General features: G+C 41.8%; 1 long non-coding RNA gene across 1 annotated transcript; it reads left to right on the top strand.

Annotated features, from left to right (window-relative positions):
* The first annotated feature begins 5,838 nt into the window (after positions 1-5,838).
* LOC142751056 (uncharacterized) lies at positions 5,839-10,023 on the top strand. The gene is made up of 3 exons (XR_012882695.1): positions 5,839-5,960; positions 9,428-9,521; positions 9,627-10,023. It is a non-coding gene; the product is annotated as an uncharacterized LOC142751056 (long non-coding RNA).
* Positions 10,024-21,604: the final 11,581 nt, after the last annotated feature.

The following is a 21,604-nucleotide window of genomic DNA, read 5'->3' as shown; positions in this document are numbered from 1 at the left end:
AGTATCACAAAGAAAAGGGGGCTAATAGTTGCCATTGTACAATAGAGCAATGAATATGCATTCACTGGGCTGACTGATCAAAGCAAATATTTTTTTTGCTCTAAAGACTGGGAAACATGGATTTCCCTGTCTTTGTTGCAGCAATATTTCCCACTATTATTAAACCATATAAATTTATTATTTACTATAATGTTCTCAAAAAGTCTAAAGCTACCAAGACAGAGCATAGAAAGTTATTGCGGTGAGAAAAGGCTGTTATATATTTCTATTAATACAAGACAAATTGGTCTGCAAACTAACTTTTGAAGAAAAAACAACAACACGTGTCCATTAAGTTTAACAGTAAAAATATACTTAGTTAATCCAGATTTATTCAGAGAATGGTGGAAAACCATTGTAATATGTGTTACAAATTGCATTAAAGGGGTACGTCATAAATGGTGATGTACTGCAGTACCAGATACAGCCACCTGCCCGTACATTTATTGTGTTGATGAACGAAAGTCCCACAGGTTGCACCCCATCAATCAAACATTGATGGGCTATTTTAAGCCCCCTCCCTCTGTCTAGCTGTGTAGATGCTGCGGTCTCTGTCGACCGCGACATCTAAGGGGTGAAAATGTAAGGATCAGAGCTTGCACCGATTCTTGTCTTTTGCATTGCTTGTTACCATTGAAACCTGCTAATGGCATAGGCCCATGTGAGCACCGTAAATATATGGCAGCTTGTGTTAAGGGCCACCCACCCGCGCCATACATTTCCAGCGCAGGATGGAAAGAGGTTAAGGGGTTAATGTAGTGGGACAGATAGCTTTTCCTACATGAGATTATTTCTACATTGCTTATTTCAAAAACTATATGTCGCAGAATTCAAATCACCAGAGCAACCTCTATGCAAACATTGAACAAGCAAAGGGATGGTGGGGATTTCAGCTCTGAACAATGTTCGCTCTAAGTCTTGGCAGTGCCTGAGCGGGGCAGTTAGGGAGCAGGGCGAGTCTCCATCAATGGTGGGCGATCTGATGACCAAAAGTAATACACCCAGTAAACGCTAATATAGCGACTAAATAAGAGAATAAGAAAACTTATTTTGAATTAGAATTTAATTTACTTTTTTAAATACTATAATATTACAAGTCCAGCAGTAAAATAGATAGTTGTAAACACCAATTATAGGCATCAATGAAAGAATCCTTCATTACACCGCTGCCCCTATAGATACCGCCACACAGACCGTCTGTAGATAGCGACGCACACACACACCCTGTAAATAGTGCCACAGTACCCCTGTAGAGAGTGCCACACAGCCCCTGTAGATAGCGCCACACACATCCCCCTGTAGACAGCTTCACCCCCCACTGTAGATAGCGACACACACAGCCCCCCCCGTAGATAGCATCACACACATCCCTCTGTAGATAGTCACCCCCTCTAGATAGCAACACATACAGCCCCCTGCAGATAGTGCCATACGCAGCCCCCTGCAGATAGTGCGACACACAGACCCCCCCTGTAGATACTGCCACGCAGCTCCCCCTATAGTGCCACATAGACCCCTGTAGATAGTGCCACACAGACCCCCCCTGTAGATAGTGCCACACAGACCCCCCTGTAGATAGTGCCACACAGGCCCACTTGTAGATAGTGCCACACAGACCCCCCCTGTAGATAGTGGAACACAGACCCCCCTGTAGATAGTGCCACACAGACTCCCCTGTAGATAGTGCCACACAGACCCCCTGTAAATAGTGCCAGACAGACCCCCCGTGTAGATAGTGGCACACAGACCCCCCTGTAGATAGTGCCACACAGACCCCCTGTAGATAGTGCCACACAGCCCTCCTGTATATAGTGCTACGCAGCAATGCCCCCCTCTTGCCCTTGTGTATATAGTGCTACACAGCCCCCCTACCCTTGTATATAGTGCTACACAGCCCACTTCTTCCCCATGTGTATATATAGCACTACACAGCCCCTCCCCCTGTATATAGCGCTACACAGCCCCTCTCCTCTCCTTGTGTATATAGTGCTACACAGCTCCCCTCCCCTTGTATATAGTGCTACACAGCCCCCTTCTTCCCCTTGTGAATATATAGCACTACACAGCCCCCCTCCCACTGTATATACTGCCACACAGTTCCTTAAAAAAAAAAAAAAAAGATTATACTTACCTTGCCCCGTTCCAGCGACAGACGGAGCGATACACTGCCTCTCCGGCGGGACACATGTGACATCATTACCCTGGCCTACGCGACTCCTAGCGCCCTATAGGCTGCAGGCCTAACATGACCTGCAGCCCATAGTATTCATTTGTATGTGCGTCCTGAGGACTCACATACAAGTGAATGTGGCTGTCACTAGCACCAGAGCTAGTGACGCCACTGCATCCACCCGCCGCCCGTGACAGTGCACAGGCTTTAAAGTTTAGTGAGCGGGCGGACTGTGGAAGGTGCGCAGCCGCGATAGCCGGCACCTTATAGGGAACACTGCCTCTGAAGTCTGCAGAATTGTAAATGCAGCTCAAAACTGTAATTCATCCTTTAACTCAGGATCAGTACAGGATAAGTATTACAAGGTATGTACTTAAAATCCCTACATCTTTATGTAGATTCATTCTTTATGTGAACTGTAAAATGGTGTTTAAAGATGGACAGTGGATATACACTATAGATATAGTTGACGTTACTGTCTGCACACACAAAAAAAAACTGGAAGAAGATCAATTTGTAATCATTGGTCATTAAGTGAAGGGGCATCGATACTCAGATAATTTAATCAAAATAATACAACAGGATTGACAACGAGCAATGCTATATACATTTATTAATAAAGAACAATTCATTCTAACAAACAGAAATCAAGCTGAGAGATCAGCAGCATATTTGTTACAGAAATTTCTGCGACTCAAAATACGTCCCCTACATCTGAAAAGGCTTTCCAAAAATGAATACACATTCTGATAAAGGGCATGACCACACGTGGCGGATTTCCTCCGCAACTGTCCGCATCAATGCCGCACAGAATCTGCGTTGCAGATTCTGCTGCGGATCTGCACAAAATGTGCAGTAAATTGATGCGGACTAGCTGCTGCGGACTGCGGTAAAAGTACTTCCCTTCTCCCTATCAGTGCAGGATAGAGAGAAGGGACAGCACTTTCCCTTGTGAAAGTCAAAGAAATTCATACTTACCGCCCGTTGTCTTGGTGACCTGTCCCTCCTTCGGCATCCAGGCCGATCTCCCTGGATGACGCGGCAGTCCATGTGACCGCTGCAGCCTGTGATTGGCTGCAGCCGTCACTTAGACTGAAACGTCATCCTGGGAGGCCGGACTGGAGACAGAAGCAGGGAGTTCTCGGTAAGTAGGAACTTCTATTTTTTTTACAGGTTGCTGTATATTGGGATCGGTAGTCACTGTCCCGGGTGCAGAAACAGTTACTGCCGATCGCTTAACTCTTTCAGCACCCTGGACAGTGACTATTTACTGACGTCTCCTAGCAACGCTCCCGTCATTACGGGAGCCCCATTGACTTCCTCAGTCTGGCTGTAGACCTAGAAATACATAGGTCCAGCCAGAATGAAGAAATGTCAAGTTAAAAAAGCAAGACGGATCCGCAGCACACATAACATGTGCATGACAGCTGCGAACTTCATTGCGGAAATTAGAATCTCCATTGAAGTCAATGGAGAAATTCCGCCATGAGTCCGCCACTGCTCCGCAACAGACAGAGCATGCTGTGGACACCAAATTCCGCTCCGCAGCCTATGCTCCGCAGCGGAATTTTACGCCTCGTCTAAACGAACACTGCTAAATTAAAGTGTAAGTCAATGGACAAACGGCTCCGCTGCGGATTAACGCTGCGGAGTGTCCGCAGCGGAATTTAAGTGAAATTCCGCCACGTGTGAACCCAACCAAAACATCCCCATTACAACGTATTGAACCGATTTTCAGCTGCAGAAATATCTGTAACAAATCTGCTATGTGTGAACTTTCCCTAAATGTTCTTACTGGTGAGCTTTAATTCCATGTGTGAACATACTGTACGTCGTGATTTTTTTTCTGTGCGGTTGTTAATTTCTTATGGGGACAGTGCAGGTTTTAAAGAAATTGGTTTTAAAATATGAGCTAAGCATAAACCTGCTGTTATGTTTCTGAATTATTACATAAAACTGGGAAGAATTCTTTAACTATGGCCTGCTTAAGGGTATGTCCATAGGGCCCAGAAAATCCAGCAGGAAATGCCGCAAAATTTGCATTTTAGACGTGAATTTTGCTACAGATTTTGTAGCAATTTTCACTGCAAATTTCACTCCTCTCATTAAAAGGAGTGAAATCTGCTGTAAACATACACAACATAAATTCACTTGATGTTGATGAGATTTTTTAGAGTATGTTCACGTTCACATGGTGAATACGGTGTGTGAATTTTCCATCCGGACTTGCGGGCAGTAAATTTGCAGCGTATTACAGTATCAGCAAAGTGGATGACTGATGTTGCATATTTTCACTGCAGATTTCACTCGTTTCAAAGAGAGGGGTGACATTTGTGGTGAAAATCACAACAAAATTTGCAGCAAAATCCGCATGTCAGGCGTATTTTTGGTGAAATTTTCCATCCCGTGTTGACGAACCCTTAAAATCTACTTTGCTGCTACTGTAATACACTGCAGATTTTACACCCTCAATTCCTGACGTTAAATCTGCATCGTATCCGCCACATCTGCAAATGCCCAAACAGTCATGTGAAATTTGCCTCTTCTTGTCTTATGTCTATACAATGAATGGGACAGGAAAGATGGGCCCGTCTATGTTGTAAGGACCCCTGTGGTGGGCTTTTTCCTAGGGCTTGTCATCCCTTTTATTATCATGCACAGGGAATACTTTTCTTTAGAGACAGTCATTATTATCTACTTTGAACTACATGGGGTGAAATTTGCTTTCAGGCAGTTATTAAGATGTCAGCATCAGATTCCCTGTCCCTGTCCCTTTGTTGATTTTCCTTATTTATTTGTCTGATGTATAATCCCTTTGCTACAGGAAAAACACATGATTCACTGGAGACAACAAATAATCTATGTATGATGTTCTTTGCATGTGAACGATTAGGAATAATGCTGTTGGCTAAGGTACTATATTAGTATGTACACTACCACAGTGTTCTATATTTTTATACGATTACATGTATATTTTCATGTTTTTAAAGGGTAACTAAACGTTTAAAAACTTCTGACAACCCATGTCCATATATCTGCTTGAGGCCCCATTTAAAATTCAGAAGGGCTGATCATGCTGAGGGTGTCGAGAGCCATACCCATATCATCATTGAGGTCAAATAAGTTGTTTATAAATCAAATCTTAAAAAAGATCCGGGTGGGAAGTGATTGACCCGAAAGTCATCTCCAAATCGGGTTGTCATCTGTTGGCCCATTATGTGTCATTATTGAATCCTCTGGTACTCTACTGGGTCAGTCCGACCGTGCATGGCTATTGGCAAATATATATTTATTAAAGTCGTGCAACAATGTAGCATCTTATGCATATCAAAAGTTTTTCTGACTTTGGCCACCTTCCTTCTATAGATGAAGCAGCTCTTTTCCAAACAACTCTAATAAATAGTAGAAATTATGTTATATTTATTAATAACTACGTTACATTTTAACTTTTTTTTACAGTTTAACGGAGTGAAGAAAAGCCGGCAATCAACAAGAGCTTAGTAGCAAAAACAGCTGTTTTTTTTTTCTTGAGAACCTCAATTATTAGTTACATAAAACATAAAGTAACATATGTTCATAAAGAATAATAATCAGATGAATGTAATCTGCCAACAGGAAGTAAAGAGATCAATGAAAGAAGCCTATCCGTATACCACTGCATAAACAGTCACATATAGAGGCCTCACGCACACTTGTATATTGAAAAGATGACCTCACTTTTGTCACGGAGGAACAAAAGAAGAACTGTCTGGTAAAACCAACTGATTGTCATTAACTTAATTTCTATCTATGTGATGATAATGAAAATGTCTCCAAACCCACAGCAGAATAAAGGGATCTGGCTTAGAGGGTCGGTAACCTTTACACATCACCCTTACCCCCTTTCCTGGCTACACTGTAGTTTTTGATAAAAACAAACAGACCCAACAAGCCCTAGGGGGATAGTTTCATAAGAAGTCTATTATAGTGCTGCACACCACTCATTGAACATTTCTGAAGTACTACAGTCATGGTATTTTAGGCTCATAAGAAATATTTTTGTTTGTTCAGCTTCGGGGATGTTCCCTGGGATCAGGCCTTTATTGTAGTTGACAAGGCCACATAATGGATGAGTTATATCCCAGCAGTAGCCGAGCTTGTTTGTTCCTCTCATTACCTGTCCATCTCTTTTTTAACAGCATTTTAATTACCTTCTCCTGGAAGACGGTTTGATCTCTGTGTAGAAACAAGTTCTTTAAAGTTCTATGATCAAAACAATGTTGTATTCACTTACGGTCTCTTATTGCATGAGAAGAATCATGTACTAGATGAGGAACATATCACAGTATAGGCAAACATTCTGAAAGTGTAAATAGATCCAATATATGAATGACTTTTATATCTACAGAATAATTCTTGACCTAGATTATTCCGTTGTAAGAGCGACATTTCCTAAATAATGTGTGGCTGACAGCTTTATAGCTTAAATAGACATCTAAAGTTCATTACACATTATAAGCTGAGTAATAACAATAAAACACAGGAAAATGCCATGAATGTGGATCAGTGGCTAAGGCTGGATTTACACTGGATTTCTCTGATTTTAGTATCAGTTAAGAATTCTATGATGATAGAAATGATGAGGGTTGTTTTTATCGGGTGTCACGCTTGCTAAGTGCCAGTCATCATGAGCGCAAGGAATATGCCTTATAAATGTTGTTACGAGGGGCATTAACATTACTAATACCGCCACCACCAGTTTACAGGTACGCAATGATATCAACTGTGGCTACCAGAGATGAACAAATGAGCTGTATTTCGCACAGGCTGAAAGGTAATAGGAAATTTGGCAATGTGCAAAACGCAATAAAAATTTTTTTTATCACTAATGACTAATTTTAGTAACGACTGAAGGACCATAACGCACTTTTATAATCACTTGACTATTGTATTATTTAAAACCTTAGATTCTGTTCACACTGCTATCGGAGGTTCAGAGCCTTTGTCAGCAGTTCTGGCAGATTTGACAGCAAAAATAACTAAATATGCAGCGCCATTCTTGGCTTCAAAACAATGGAAATCATGGCAGACATTATAAGTGAATAGGGTCTGTCCGGTGCCGTTAGTATCCTAATCTGCTCTGGAAAAAATGAAGGCTGCACTTTTATTGGTTGCTATTGGGAGGGTCAGATTTTCTGTGACATTTTTGATTAACTGTTTTTTAATAAATGTGGCTCATTGTTATCAAATCTATTTTACCAAGCACACGATTACCTTGTAAATGTAATTTACCTGTAAATATGTAGTTATTTAATATTAATAATGCTATTCAGATTGTACCACTTCAACCCTTTGTTTACATCCAACACATTAAGGGCATGTTCAGACGTGGCAGAATTTTTCCGCTGCAAATGTTGGTGCAGATTTGGGGCAATTACGCAACGAATCTGCACCAACATTTGCACATTTGACAGGTAATTCAGACGTTGCAGAAAACACAGCGGACTTGCCACAGATTTCAGTTTTTGCATTCAGCTTCTTCTCCGCAACAGACAGTGCATGCTACGGACTGAAAATTCCGCACCACAGCCTATGGTCCGCAGCTGAGTTTTCCGCAACGTCTGCACGAAGATTACTAAAAAGGTGAGGAAACCAATGGATAAACTGTCTGCAAAGGATTTCCACTGCGGACTGTCCGCAGTGGAATTCCACAGCAATTCTGCCATGTCTGAATGTGCCCTTACAGCACTGTGATCGCGCGACCAATGTGCCTGTGTGATCGCATGAGGGGTTGAAGAAGAATGCAATAATAGCAGTCTAACCCTTGTAATGCCACAATCAATAGGGATTTCAGCATCACAAGGGAGGGCATTTGCTGACGAGCTGACGAATTTAACGGACATACCTGGGGCTAACATAAGTGCCCAGGGTTGTCCTATGTGATCCCCTGTTAGTGCTAGCCTGAGGGATACTGTAACTGCTGCCTGTGCATTATACATGAACAGGCAGTAATGCATTGGAATACATAGGAGTTCCAACACATTACAAAGAAAAAATTGTAACGTAAAATCCCTCTTGTGGGACAAATAAAAATGTAAATACATTTTTATTGAATAATTTGTAAAAAAAAATGCATGCAAAAAAGAAAAAAGACCATATATATATATTATATATCCCCTTAATCATTACAAACAATACAATAAATGTAAAACATAACTCAAAGTATCCAGAGAACAGTGAAATAATTGGTGAGTGTTATGTACCAAAATATTATATAAAAAAATACAATCCAAAATAGAAGAAACAAGTAGACTACGCCGGAAACCACAGGCACCGGATACATCACTATTGAAATCAATGGTGATGGAATCGGAAACCTCTGGTTTCCGTTCCTGTCAGTTTGTGTCTGTTCAGGGTCCCATTCTGATGGAAAGTTCCGCTGGAACATCAGAAATGGACCCCAACGCAGATGTGAACAGAGCCTTAGACCGCAACGTCAATGAAAGAATAAAAAAGTTTTAGCTCCCAGAATGCAGTGAGGTAAAAATGGGAAAATATGGTTTGTCCTCAAAGCCAAAATGAGACGTCCTTCACACACAGAATTTTTCAATTTGCAATTTTCAATTATGCAATTTCAACTGCATAAAAAAAAAAGCTATCGTTGTTAAAATGTAACATGCGTTTTTTATGGTGGTTTTTAGTGTCATTGTTGGTGTCATTTTTCATTTGGTTTAATTTTGTACATGCTTTTTTCCTGGCGTTTTTGAAGTCCTCTAGAGAAGCTTCTGGAAAAAAAAGCAATATCCAAAGCATGCTGCATTTGGAAAAAAATGCAACTGACCACAAAATTTCCTCAAAAATGACACAAATTAAAACACAGTTGTGTGTAGTGCGATTTATATTTTATTAAAGACTTTAATGTAACATCTGGCCGCACTAAGAAAAGCAACAAATATTGCTGCAAAAAACACCATTAAAAACGCCACAAAAAACATACAAAAATGCAGCATAACGCTGTGTATGAATCCAGCCTAAGGGATTAACCACTTATTATCTAGCTGTCATATATTCGGGATTCAGAATTTGTTTTATAAAATGAAAATGTGTGCAGTACACAATGGATTTGTGTGTATTTTACTTATACTTACCGTATATACCAATTTGACATGCGTCAGATAAATTACTGATATACAGAATATACAGAATATTGATTGGCTGCTTTCTGTTATTTCTCTACAGCTGACCCCAAAATATTAAATCATGTTTGATTTACATTGTTAACCCTAGTATTGTTCACAAGGGAACGCTTTGACCGCAAAGGGTAAACAAAGAGGTCAGTACAATATAATAAGACGTTTGTTGATGTCAATATACAGTATAAATTTTCAAATGGAGCCTGTCAGACACATTCTGGTCTGTTTAATTCTTACTCTTGCAGAGAAGCCTCAGACTGAAGTGCAAAAAGTTCTCTTCATGACAAAGATTTATGGACCCACCCTACAATGTATTCGAAACAATGGCTTAAGAAGAAACTAACGAAGATATCTGGGTTTGGGAATGGTGGTTTCATGACCCTGGGCTACATAATGTCACATCAAGCCTTGGTTCAATTGTTTTATTGTGGAGCCTCCATATCAAGCTGGGAAAGACCTCGAGCCACACAGCAGGAATATCAATACTTTATGGAGAATGAGCTTTAGAAAAGGAACAGGTGGGATTAGAGTCAAACAGTCTCCGCCAAGTATTAGTTAATTAATAGCTTTTATAACCTTTTTCTCTATTGCCCATTGATTTGTTTCCTTAAAGCCAAAGCCCAACACATGACATGATTTTTAGGCTGAATTCATACATCGCGTATCTGTTGCGGATTTTGATGCAGATTTTTTTTAACTAAAGCCAGAAGTGGATCAAGGCGGAAGGAGAAGTATATGTTTTTCCTATATATTTCTCATTCTTTTTGAAACCACTTCTGGCTTTAGCTAAAAAATCTGCAAAAAAATCAGAAACAAATATGCGATGTGTGAATCCAGCCATATTTCACACATATTTCACACATATTTGTTTTTAGCCTTGCTTTATACACAGTTTCATACAGTAAATATCTGTTTATCAATGATTTCCAACCAGGACTCTATAGAAATAAGGATTTCTTTGGAATCTAGTTATGGGGTTCTCCAGCAACAGCATAGATATCACTTTAAAAAAATAGGCATAAGGTACCTGTAGAAGTTCACCAGGAGAAGATTGTTTTTTTTAGTGGCTCCTCCAAGGTAAACATGCTCATATAAAAATCAAAATAATAGGCCTCTTCGATGGGGCTCCTATTCTGCCAGTAAAGAGGAATTTGTCTACAGACAATTACCCCATCCGAGATAGGCAGCTGTGTCCAGTGCACAAGCATAACGCCTCATGGGATCAAGAATATCTTTAATAAGAGGAAGACTTTAATGAGTTTGTCTACTTTAGAAAATCCATTTTCATATACCCTATTAGGGAATCTTGAGTTAATAGAGGGGGGTCCCTGTTCAAGATCCTTATCTTTTGGCCAGAGTGGCTGATCGCTGGGGGCCCCAGCAGGGGCACATATTGTGATTGGCTTACTGTCAAGGGGCCCTTCTAACAAGTAAGGATTTCCAAAGAGGGGAACCCCTTTAAGATACTAATACCTGTGTGAATTAATTAAATCGGTTAACCCAATCTAGAGAGAACTGTGGAGAACATATAAATAAACCAGGCACATGTACAAATGTAGGGTCAATATTAGAGGTGAATCAGCTTGGAGAGAGCGGAGAATGTCCAGAAAGTGCAAGTCCTTCTTACAGCTAAAGCCTCTTTCAGATGACTGTAATGCAGGTGCATTTTAACATCCATATTATAGCCGCAATACCCCGACCTCCAGAAGTTCTACTAAACCAGACTTAGATCACCATAGGATCTTATGGTGATTTGTTTGGTCCAATTGGACAATGGGAGGTACGGGTGTTTCGACCATAATACAAACGCTTAAACGCACCGATATTACAAGCATCTGAAAGCAGCCTGCCAGTTACAATTCCATTAATAAGACTGTATTACAAAATTGCTTTTTATTATTTTATTTTAGTTTAACCCCTTAGTGACCAGCCCATTTTAGGCCCTAATGACCAAGCTATTTTATTCGTTTTTCTATAGTCGCATTCAAAGAGCTATAACGTTCTTATTTTTTCGTCTACATAGCTGTATGAGGACTTGTTTTTTGCGGGATTAGTTGTGCTTTTTAATAGCACCATTTTTGGGTACATATAATTTTTATATTAACTTTTATTAACCCTTTTGGGGGGATTATAAAATAAACTGAAATTCCGCCATTGTTCTATGCGTTTTTAAATTGACGCCGTTCACTATGCGACGTAAATAACATGTTACCTTTATTCTATGGGTCGGTACGATTACGGCGATACCACATATGTAGAGGTTTTTTTACGTTTTACGACTTTTGCACAATAAAAACACTTTTGAACTAAAATTATTTGTTTTTGCATCGTCGCTTTCCAAGAGCCGTAATTTTTTTATTTTTCCATCAATGTAGTGATTTTTTGGGCTTATTTTCTGCGGGACAAGACGTAGTTTTGAATGGTACTGTTTTGGGGTGCATGGGACTTATTGATTCATTTTTATTATGACTTTTTTGGGGGGCAATGGGAAAAAATTGCCATTTCGCCATGGTTTTTTGCGTTTTTTTTTTACGGTGTTCACTTTGCGGTTTAAATTACATATTAACTTTATTAATGGAGTCATTACGGTCGCGGCGATACCACATATGTGTATTTTTTTTTTTTTTTACACTTTTACTAAATAAAACCACTTTTTATGGAAAAAAATGGTTTTATTTATTTTTTTACTGTACTTTTTATTAATAATCTTTATTTCACTTTGATGACTTATTTTATTAGTCCCACTAGGGGACTTTACTGTGCGATGTTCCGATCGCTGCTATAATGCTCTGGTATACTTCGTATACCAGAGCATTATTGCCTGTCAGTGTAAATCTGACAGCCAATCTGTTAGGACGTGCCTCCGGCGCGTCCTAACAGGAATATGTCCAGGGCAGACCTGGGGGCTTTTATCAAGCCCCCGGCTGCCATGACACCCCATCGGAGACCCGCGATTTCATTCGCGGGCCGCCGATGGGTGACAGAGGGAGCTCACTCCCTCTGTAAACAAAGTTAAATGCCGCGGTCGCTATTGACGGCGGAATTTAACGGGTTAAACGGCCGCGATCGAAGTAAACTTCGATCGCGGGCGTTGGAGCAGGAGCTCAGCTGTCATCAGACAGCTGAGCCCCGGCTCCAGCCTGCACGGGAGACCCGTGCAGGACTTAGACTAGGCTGACGTGAAAAGGCGTCAGCCTAGCCTAAAGCCCATTAGTGACCGACGTAAAAAGGTGTATTAGTGGTCACTAAGGGGTTAAATGGTAGAGCTTCGATTAGACCTTAGTTAAAGCAGCAAACATTAGATCATATGCCTGTTCCTTTTCAAGGAATAACTATTTATTTTAATAGCCTTTTTAATAGTGAAATGCAATGACAGCCAATGAATGTAAGAAGATAACTAAACAGAGCTGTATTTATTATGAGCAAACTAGGCACATGCCTAGAGCAGCAAAGAAAACAATGTTTGGTAATAGGACATAAGCATGCTTGGGAAACAGTTGCTAATTTAGTGAACTTATACCATGTGCCAAGGGCAATTTTAACTGTGAATATACTTCTGACTATGAATTTTACTTCTTCCACGAATATACACAGTTGTATGCAAAAGTTTGGTCACTCCTTAAATTACATGTTCTGTTCAAGGTTGGAGTAGGTTGAGGACAAGCCAAAGTGGTCAAGTCATCAGGTTTCCATGTGGAATGCAGTCACTAGAAGTGACTTCTGAGTAGGAGGTAAATTTGAATTTCCCAGGTCCGAGCACTTTATTCTAGGGCTGGCGACATGCACTAGAAGCCTAATCATGCTTTGTGTTTCTCTGTATTGTGGATGGCTAAAAGGCCTGGAAACTTACCATTTTCTAGTGATGGTAGATCTCTTAGGCTCTGTCCACATCATGTCAAAGCTTCTGCGTTTTCCTATACAGTAATAAAAAAAGTATGTCGACACATAATACCGCAACGAAGGCCAAAACAACACTCTGGGTGAATGGGTGCTTATTGCTACATTCAAAGTATGGGCCAGGAGCTTTCCCAATGCATATGCCAAATGTGTTCACATAACGTGATGTGAACGGAGCCTTAGCAGCACTTTAGAGTTTCATGACAGTATCCAACAGGATATTAGGATGTTTTTGCTGCTATCCCCAAATCTGCCAAGACAAAAAGCTCTGGCAGCAAAACAATTTTGGAATATAATATGAAATGCCTTTGTTTTTCTGCTTTACATTTTAGGTTAAAGTTGTACACAAGTTGAGTGTTGCATCAGAGATTTTCTGAATGAATTTCGCTGCTCGATGAAAGTCGTAACTCATGGACTCCACCATTGTAATCTTCTAACTTGTTTTAATGTCATGGTAGAAGATCACTTTTGGGTGGAATACTCATTTACATTCTAATTTAATACTTACTGATCATCTTTCAATATAAAGCTGTAGGAAAGAAAAATATATTTGAACCAAGACACGTAAAGGGTTTGTAGATAGCACAAAAGTCCATTCAAACAAGGAAGAAAACAGGGGCGTAACTAGGAAAGACTGGGCTCCATAGCAAACTTTTGACTGGGGCCCCCCCTCCCCTGGGTGTCACACAACCCCCCCCTTGTAGATAGTGCCTTTTTTACAGCCCCCCCCTGTAGATATCTACAAGGGGGGCTGTATGGCGTTCTCTACAGGGGGGGCTGTATGGTGTTCTCTACAGGGGGGGCTGTATGGCGTTCTCTACAGGGGGGCCGTATGGCGTTCTCTACAGGGGGGCTGTATGGCGTTATCTACAGGGGGGGCTGTATGGCGTTATCTACAGAGGGGGCTGTATGGCGCTAACGCCATACAGCCCCCCTGTAGAGAACGCCATACAGCCCCCCCTGTAGAGAACGCCATACAGCCCCCCCCTGTAGGGAACGCCATACAGCGTCCCCCCTCCCAAAAAAGTCTGACCTACAGTGTGTCCTACTAAAAGACATGTATCCCCTATCCACAGGATAGGGGATACATGTGTGATCGCTGGCAGCGATAGGGAGAACGGGGGACCGAACGTCCCCTGAAGTTCTCCATGACTAACCTCTGACTTCCGGGGTCTGTGTCGGCAGCTCAATAAAAATGAAAGGAGCGCTGGTCACGCATGCGTACAAGCGCGACTGGCGCTCCATTCATTTCTACGGAGCTGCCGACACAGACCCCGGAAGTCCGTGGTTTGTGATGGAGAACTTCAGGGGACTTTCAGTCCCCCGTTCTCCCTATCCCTGCCAGCGATCACACATGTATCCCCTATCCTGTGGAGAGGGGATATATGTATTTTGTTTAATGGCAGAGCGGGGAGATAACTCCCTGCTCTGCCATAGTGTTAAGTGGCGTTGCGCTGTAGCAGCCATAGCGGCTGCTAGCGGAGCCTCCAGCCATGGTGGGGGCCCATGACGGCGGGCGACACGGGCCCCCTCATGCCGCGGGCCCCGTAGCAGCTGCTACGGCTGCTATAGTGGTAGTTACGCCACTGGAAGAAAAACATAAGCTACAAACTACATAGTCACAATTTGTATATAAAATGTGACTGCAGATTTACTCTACAAATAGAATTCTGCCCCTAGTGTTGACATTGTGGTGGAAATACCCATAATTTAGTTTAGCAAGAGAATATTTTCTTTAACTTCTTCCATGATTCTCTTATTTTATCAAGCTATTAAATTGCAAGCTACAAAACATGATGTGATTTGCTGCATGCCACTACAGAAAGTTGTAAGCAGTGTGTCATTGATATGGCAAAGCAGGGGGCGAACGGCTTCCAGCATTGTCTTTTATCTTAAGTCACCTGCAAACGGATGCCCCAGGGCAATTCCCGTGGTTTCTATAGCTTCTCGTCAGATCTTTACAAATACTGGAAACAAGGCTCTTCGTACAGTATCTTCAGTTTTTTGATTCAACAAGGCAAAGGTTGAGTTAATTTACTGCCCTAGTAGGTTGCGCTATACAGTAATAACAACCAATGTTTTCTCTAGCTGCAGCATTTTCCCCTTCTAGAAGTGCACAACTATGGCTTACCAGACCGAGCACATAGAACCACGGAAAAAGCCGGCAATTCCATCTACAGTGAATAAAATGTTCTTTATTCGAAAACATGCCGGTGACTTTCAAACTACACAGTAGTGGGATTTTTATGACACTGTAAATAGAAGAATTTCCTAAAATGTAATTTTGTACTATGCCATGAATTTACAACCTGGCCCTTGGGCCAAATGTGTCCCACAATGCCTTTGTGTGCAGCCTCAGCACGATGGACAGTCACAGTGCACAATGGGACCGATTTATCATTTCATTTACGAAATTTCTTACATAAATACTGTACATGGAAAATATACCGCTTAGGCCGAACACTGTATTTATACGGCCCCTGCACCAGTTTTTCCGATGCACACAAATGTTTGTGTTTTGCCGTATTGTTCCGACAGATTTATCAAATTTTTTGGACACTTTTCTACTCACAAAAATCAGTTGAAACAAGAATGTCTGAACTATTCCCTGAAGTGGCTGCAAGGATGAGTCTGCTTCCATAAATCTCAATGTAAGTACACGTGCTTGGATGAGCAAGGGGACTGTACTATAGCTCATTCCTACCACTCGCAATCTTAAAAATATAACCCAGAGTTTATTACAGTTTGCTGGCATCCGTGTGCTGTCCAATTGACTTAAATGGCGAGAATTACACCAAAGTAGTTCATGCTGCAATTTTGGTTGGTGTGTGTGAAAAATCAAACATGTGAACTGGCCCATTGACTTTCAGGAGTCAGTGTTTAATTAATGTTCTCTCTGTTCTATACTCAGGGAGCACACAGGCATGAATAACGCTTGTCTGAATAGGCCAATTCGCTTCATAAACTAATTTTATATTTGTGAGAACCCCTTTAAAGAAGATCTGTTCAATTACTATGCTCTCCTGTTTAAGGGTAGTATATTACGGAGACAAGTCCACCGAGCTATTAGTCTAAATAACTCAAGAAAATATTGCAAATATTTTGGCAAATAGCAGCTAACAAAGAATACAGTGGTCTCATAGTTATAAGTCTCCTGTATTTATGGGTGGAATGCTTCCTGTGCCTTTTCATGCCCCTCTCACCAGTGACTGACATCCACTGTGCATACATCATACCGCCCAACCATCCCGGATTCAGCGGGACAGTCCCATACTCCCAGCGGTGTCCCGTTGTCCCGGGTGGCTGGTGATATGTCCTGGTTTCCTGCGATCTCAGGACACAGATACAGTTGAATCCAATGCTGAAGCAGGGAACCGTCAGCTCCCTGCTCCAGCATTCAACGGTTGAGTCCTGGGCAAGAGCAGTGCAAGCATTCTGGCCGGGGACTCCTGTCTTGTGAAAGCCCTTGACATCACTTTCCATATATGGACAGTGGCGTCAGTGGCTCCTCCAGGAGCAGAATCCCAAGCGAGAGCGTTGCCGATGCTATGGCCGGGAATTACGACAACTTAAAGAGGCTCTGTCACCAGATTTTGCAACCCCTATCTGCTATTGCAGCAGATAGGCGCTGCAATGTAGATTACAGTAACGTTTTTATTTTTAAACAACGAGCATTTTTGGCCAAGTTATGACCATTTTTTGTATTTATGCAAATGAGGCTTGCAAAAGTCCAACTGGGCGTGTTTAAAGTAAAAGTCCAACTGGGCGTGTATTATGTGTGTTACATCTGGGCGTGTTTACTTCTTTTACTAGCTGGGCATTCTGACGAGAAGTATCGTCCACTTCTCTTCAGAACGCCCAGCTTCTGGCAGTGCACGGACACAGCGTGTTCTCGAGAGATCACGCTGTGACGTCACTCACAGGTCCTGCATCGTGTCGGACGAGCGAGGACACATCGGCACCAGAGGCTACAGTTGATTCTGCAGCAGCATCGGCGTTTGCAGGTAAGTCGATGTAGCTACTTACCTGCAAACGCTGATGCTGCTACAGAATCAACTGTAGCCTCTGGTGCCGATGTGTCCTCGCTCGTCCGACACGATGCAGGACCTGGGGCAGGAAGTGAGTGACGACACAGCGTGATCTCTCGAGAACACGCTGTGTCTGTGCACTCCCAGAAGCTGGGCGTTCTGAAGAGAAGTGGATGATACTTCTCGTCAGAACGCCCAGCTAGTAAAAGAAGTAAAAACGCCCCGATGTACGCACATAATACACGCCCAGTTGGACTTTTACTGTAAACACGCCCAGTTGTACTTTTGCAAGCCTCATTTGCATAACTACAAAAATGGTCATAACTTGGCCAAAAATGCTCGTTTTTTAAAAATAAAAACGTTACTGTAATCTACATTGCAGCGCCTATCTGCTGCAATAGCAGATAGGGGTTGCAAAATCTGGTGACAGAGCCTCTTTAAAGCCCCTAACATCACTGTCCAAATATTGACAGTGATATCATGAAGAGGAATCCCCAGTCTGAGCATTTCTGACACTCTGGACGGGGATTCCCCTTCTGAAGAAGCTCCTGGCATCACTATCCATATATATGGACAGTGACGACTCCTCCTGGAGAGGAAAGAAAGGGTGGCACTATCTTCAAGGGGGGGGGGGGTGTGGCACTATATGGGCAACATCTACATGGGCACTGGCACATTATATGTGGGCACTGTCACTTGATATGTGGGCACTGTGGCACTATGTGGGCACTGTGACACTATCTACATAGTGCTACATGGTCACTGTGCAACTATTTGGCACTGGCATTTTATATATGGGCAAAGGTACATTATATGTGGGCACTGTGGTGGTATGTAGGCACTGGTACCATGTGGGCACAATCCATAGGGCATTATGGCACTATGGAGCATTATACTGTATAGGGGCATCTGTGTGGGCATTATACTGTATGTAGGCAGCAATTGGGGCATTATGCTGTATGGGGCAGCTATGGGGGAAACTATTATGTATTGAGACAGTTATGGGTAATGACTGTATGGTGGGCATCTGTGTGGGCATTATACTGTATGGCGGCATACATATGTGTTAGCTTTATACTGTATGGGTGCATCTATGGGGCATTATACTGTATGGGAGCATTTTAGTGTGCAGGGGCAGCTATTTGGCATTATACTGTGTGGGGGCAGCTATAGTGGCATTATACTCTGGGGGGCAGCTATAGTGGTATTATGCTGTGTGAGGGTTCTAATTGGGGCATTATACTGTGGGGAGGCACTATGGCAGCATGATACTGTGTGGACTGAACCGGGTGTGTATGGCGCGGATTGGTCGAGGTTAGAGGCGTGACTTAAAAGGAAAAAAATTGCTGTGACGCACGGCTGGCCCCACATCGGTTGTTCCCCTATTGCAACACTTAAAAGTTGGGAGGTATGCATACATGCACTAGTGAGGGGGCTGCAGGAGTTATAGAGAGAAGTGCTCTCTCGTGAATACAGTGGACTTTTTTTGTGCCATTTGGACAAATAGGGCAGCAGACCTTTCCCCAAAAATATACTGCTCGTATAAAGGAGACCATAGAATGATGATCCGCTTTAAAGGGGTTTTCCCAACTGCTGGAACCCTTGCCGCTACCTGCCATTGGCTGTACAGAGAACTGTAGCACAGGCTCATTCGCTTAAATGATGCTGTGTTTCAGGTTCCTGCACAGCAGGTGGCTAGCTGTGCAGGGAAAAGCAGTGTTGCAGCCCCTGTATTCTAAATTGAGGTCAAATAACTGTTGGTTGAACGAATATCAGTAAACAGGTTTTACGGAGTATGGCCAACTAGAGATAATGCTTTGTTTTTGGACCAGTGTTCTGAAATTCTCAGGCTGTCACCCTCCTGATTGCAGGGCTCCTATGATCATAAGGATGAAGGAAAGCTCAAGTCTGACTGCCTCAGGATGTAAACCATCAGCCTGCTCTATCAGAAATCATGCTCTCCGAAGTCTCCTTCAATCATTGCCTGAATGCCTCTCTAAACAGAACAGTTTCTAGGCAGAGTGCAGACTACAGCAAAATGGCTGCCATCCCTAAGGCAACTGCAGACATCTTTTAGAAGAAAAAAAAACCTACGAAGAACAGCAAGTGACTCATTCACACTTAAAGCACAGACAACTTTAAGATGCTGTCAACATGTATGTAGACTGTGGGAGCTTTTCACACAAAAAGTTATGATGAGTAATTTTATATGGAATAGCACAGTCTATCACCATTATAAGTTATCATTTATAACATGTTCGAATCATTAGTTGTTTTACTGAAAATTCTTCAGGTTATTGCTATCCTGTTTTTTCGTTGCCTGAAGACCTTCAAGATATATCACCTTAGTTCTCATTTGTCATTATGTGTCTCATATTGTTTTTCAATGAGAAAAGTATACAGTGACACACACTCTTTATTAATAGTGCCATTAAAGCCGACACAAAAATGACTTTGTTTTTCATAAAACATGCTTTTATAATGCAAAAGTACTTAAAAAAAAAAACTCCTCATACATTAAGATGGCAAAATAAAAAAAATGTATAGCCCTTAAAATGTGGCAAAAAATGAAAAAAAAATAAAAATCGGTCCTAAGGTCCCAAAATAGGTCAGTTCTTAAGGGGTTAATAAGGAACATATTATGATTCGATTTAAGGGATGTCCGATACAAGTTATTATATGTAGGTATCCTGTGCAATCTTCCTTCTGACATTAAGAAATGACTCTACTACTGCTGTGATTTATGCATATAATTATTGTTACCTTTTTTTTTATTCTAAAAAATCTTTTTGACTTCCTCGATGGGAAAAACATTTTTGCATAGTCGTATCTCACATTAAAGAGGCTCTGTCACCAGATTTTGCAACCCCTATCTGCTATTGCAGCAGATAGGCGCTGCAATGTAGATTACAGTAACGTTTTTATTTTTAAAAAACGAGCATTTTTGGCCAAGTTATGACCATTTTTGTAGTTATGCAAATGAGGCTTGCAAAAGTCCAAGTGGGTGTGTTTAAAAGTAAAAGTCCAAGTGGGCGTGTATTATGTGCGTACATCGGGGCGTTTTTAATACTTTTACTAGCTGGGCGTTCTGATGAGAAGTATCATCCACTTTTCTTCAGAACGCCCAGCTTCTGGCAGTGCAGACACAGCCGTGTTCTCAAGAGATCACGCTGTGACGTCACTCACAGGTCCTGCATCGTGTCAGACGAGCGAGGACACCGGCACCAGAGGCTACAGTTGATTCTGCAGCAGCATCAGCGTTTGCAGGTAAGTAGCTACATCGACTTACCTGCCAACGCCGATGCTGCTGCAGAATCAACTGAAGCCTCTGGTGCCGGTGTCCTCGCTTGTCTGACACGATGCAGGACCTGTGAGTGACGACACAGCGTGATCTCTCGAGAACACGGCTGTGTCTGCACTGCCAGAAGCTGGGCGTTCTGAACAGAAGTGGATGATACTTCTCATCAGAACGCCCAGCATGTAAAAGTATTAAAAACGCCCCGATGTACGCACATAATACACGCCCAGTTGGACTTTTACTTTTAAACACACCCACTTGGACTTTTGCAAGCCTCATTTGCATAACTACAAAAATGGTCATAACTTGGCCAAAAATGCTCGTTTTTTAAAAATAAAAACGTTACTGTAATCTACATTGCAGCGCCTATCTGCTGCTATAGCAGATAGGGGTTGCAAAATCTGGTGACAGAGCCTCTTTAAGACACAAATATTATATCTATGATGTTTTCACAGTAAAGTAAAATGATAATGTTTATGTAGACACATGCTTACAGATTTGTAATTGACAATGGGTGAACAGATTTATTTTGGAATCGTATTAACACATTAACCCCTTAAAGGCCAGGCCCGAAAAGCTGTTATTTTTTTTGTTTTTGCCTCCCTGCCTTTCAGCAGCCATAACTTTTTTTTTCCATTGATGTGGCTATATGAGGCCTTGTTTTATGCAGATAAATTTATATTTTTGTTCCTGCGCAGTTTTTGGGTACAAAAAATTATCTTTGGTGTTACATAGGACTGCAGGTAACATCTACATTATCTGTACTCAGAGAGTTATCAATGTGTTTTATCTGTGGTGTTACATCCGACTGCAGGTAAAATCTACTACATTATCTGTAATCAGAGAGTTATCACTGTGTTATCTGTGGTGTTACATGGGACTGCAGGTAACATCTACTGCATTATCTGTACTCCGAGAGTTATCACTGTGTTATCTGTGGTGTTACATAGGACTGCAGGTAACATCTACTGCATTATCTGTACTTAGAGAGCTATCACTG

The sequence above is a fragment of the Rhinoderma darwinii genome, chromosome 3, assembly GCF_050947455.1.
Source record: "Rhinoderma darwinii isolate aRhiDar2 chromosome 3, aRhiDar2.hap1, whole genome shotgun sequence".
NCBI lineage: Eukaryota > Metazoa > Chordata > Amphibia > Anura > Rhinodermatidae > Rhinoderma > Rhinoderma darwinii.
This window is presented reverse-complemented; position numbering and strand designations above follow the sequence as displayed.